Below are 3,073 nucleotides of genomic sequence, written 5' to 3' on the forward strand. Positions count from 1 at the left end.
AGTTCATAAAACAAATACACTGTCTCTCTATTTATCATCTATGTATCTATTATTTATCTTTCTATCCATCTCAACCTGTGTAGATAGCAAAAAGAATTATACGATTTTAAAAAATACAGAATTATGTTTCAGTATTATGTCATTTATGTAAGTTTAAAACTTCAAAGCATTTAGTATTATTTATGAAAATACATACACATATGTAATAATTTATAAAAACATGGATTTAGGAAGTTTATGGAAGAAACATTCACTGTAACAGTAATGTCAGATTTCTTCTTAAAAACACCAAAAGAAAATACTGCAAATGAAGATATTATATTAATTAGTATTTATTCAGTATTTACTACGGCTCAGGCACTGTTCTACACACTTTATATGTATTAAGTTATTTAGTCATACTCTATGAGGTTGATATTTCTAACTCTGTATATTGGATACCTGTCCAATGTGTTTATTATATTATACTATATAATTTTTATGTTTTAAATATTTAATTTATGATAATAATAAAATACAATATCCTGGGTGGTTAAAAAAAAGAATTTCTACCTTTGTTTTAGTAGAATTAATTTGCAAATCCTTTCTCTGGGAATTCTAGTTAGAGTAGTTTGCTGAAATGACAGGCAGAACATATGATTTATAAGGGCCAACTTTATAACTCCAATCCTTCCCTTCCCTCCCAGTGGTGCTGTTCAGAAAAGGTCCCACCAAAATTCTCCCCTCACCAGGGCCTATAAGTTCTTACCGATGAAGTGTCTTTTGGCCATACATCCGGGTCTTCCTGGACAAAGGGCACAACTCTAACCCGATAGGTCACACTGGGGTCTTGATTGTGGGCATTCTCCCAGTAACGAGACTTCAAAAGCCTGCAGAATTTGAGATGAAATGTTGACTGTGCTGCCTGCAGGGAGATCATGAAGACAGGGAAAACGCTGCTTTAAACACCAAACACTGGCTTATAATATTAATTTTCAAAACTTAAATTCCATGAGCTTCAATTTCTGCATCCATGAAATGAAGAAATATAATACCTACTTCACACGGGTATTTTGCTCAGGGAATGCTGATTGAGTAAGTGAATCACTGAACTAATTAATTTGCTGAATAGGTAAGTCAGAGTTCTTGGTTGCAAGCAATAGAAACTCAATATGATTAACTTAAGCAGAAAGGAAATCTACACACGTGGTCCCAGGCACCAACGTACCAAGCTCACAGAATTGGCCAGGAAACAGAAGAGCCACAACAGGAAAGTGGGCTAAGCCCATGGCAGCAGAAATACAGCCAAGGTCTTGCCACAGAAAACAGTTCCTTAAGATGCACCTGCTGGCACCCCTGCCCTCTGGACATGCCCACTGCTGCTGGGCCCTCTGCACTGTGCCACCCCACTCACCTAGGGCAAGTCTCCTATCAAAAAAGTAGAAATCAATCCCAGTCTGCATTTCTGGGTCTTTGTATTTCAACTTGCAATCTTTAAAAAAATGTTTGAATGTAGCTATGTGAGAAAATTATTGCAAATTTGAAACAACCATTTCTTCCACAATCTGAGGAATTAGTTTCAAGTTTAGTTTATACCTGTATACTGACTTCTGCCAAGGACTTGGGCCCTTTTACAGNGTCTCTCCATCTCTCTCTCCCTGTTCCCATCTCTTTCTCTTTTCTACCTTCCCTTCTCCCTCTCCCTCATATTACTATGGTCTCATGAATTTCTTTTTTATTTAATGTGTTATATTCACATACTTTATTCTTTTTGATGTCCAAATGGTCCCAAATTTGGCTAGAGGGAGCCGCTTTAAGATGGATCCTGTGCCCTTTTTATAAGAAAACATTGGTTTGTGAGTTTTTCTTGTTGTCTAGCACTATAAACTATTTCTGATTTGTTTTATATTTTCCTTCCCCAGTCCTGGATTCAGCCATTCTCCAAAGAATCTTGTTTTTTTTTAATGGAAAATGATAATCACATCAAGACCTGGGCAGGACGGGTACTCATTGCACCTAAGCGTCATTACTTGTAAATCCTTTCAGGTGGGCAAAACTAGGAAATACATATATTCAAGAATTTTACATTCAAATTTAATATAAACTGTTTATTTAAACTTCTTTTATCTTCTCCTTTTATTTACATTCTTTTACAGTAAAGTCTAATTCCAAATATTACTATATCTACTTATTGGCTTTATCCTAGAATATTTATATATGGTTTCAAAATTATAACACTAACATTACTAATAACCAATAAACATAATAAAGCTTTAAATGCCATTGAAATTATTTTTGTTCTTAGAGAATATATCCACTAAGGTGTAGTCAGCTAGAGTCCTGATATCAAAGTTTACTTGAATCAATTCTTTTCTCTATGTAGTTATTTTATCTATACAATATAGCTAGATTCATTTTTTTAAAATTATACTTCAACTAGAATTTGCTTCTTTCCATCTCTTTTAATTTAATTAAATTTTCCAAGTATATAAGACATTCACATGCACCCATATCCATTCCCCAAACCCTAGTCCCACCCCTCTCCGTTGTAGGTTTTATTAACTTCTGGTTTATCCTTCCTGTGCTTCTTTTTGCAACATACATACACATTCACCCCCCACACACACACACACACACATACACACACACACACACACACACACACACACACATACACACATTTTCCTTCTTTCTGGGCGAAGGGTGTCCTACTATACACTTGTTTCTTTCACTTAACAATATATTCTAAAAGTTATTCCAAATCCATTCATAAAGATCTTCCTCGTCCTTTTTCATGAATCACCAGTTATTTTCAAAGGCATATTTATGAACTAAGACTTCAGGAAACAAGAACCAATAAGTACCTGACACTATAACGGAAGATTTGCAAGTTGGGAATAGACTTAGAGACCAAGTGAGCCAATTTCTCCACTTTGTAGTTGTGGAAACTGAGGCTCAGAGGGGTGCAATGACTCACCCCACATAGCGGATGCTGTGCTGTGCTTCCCAGGTTCCCCTTCAGGACTAAAGAATGAATCTCAGCTGCTAGAAATGCCAGCCCACTGAGCCAGCTACTCCCCATGGGGACTGCCCT

This window comes from Hipposideros armiger, unplaced genomic scaffold (assembly GCF_001890085.2).
Source record: "Hipposideros armiger isolate ML-2016 unplaced genomic scaffold, ASM189008v1 scaffold_276, whole genome shotgun sequence".
NCBI lineage: Eukaryota > Metazoa > Chordata > Mammalia > Chiroptera > Hipposideridae > Hipposideros > Hipposideros armiger.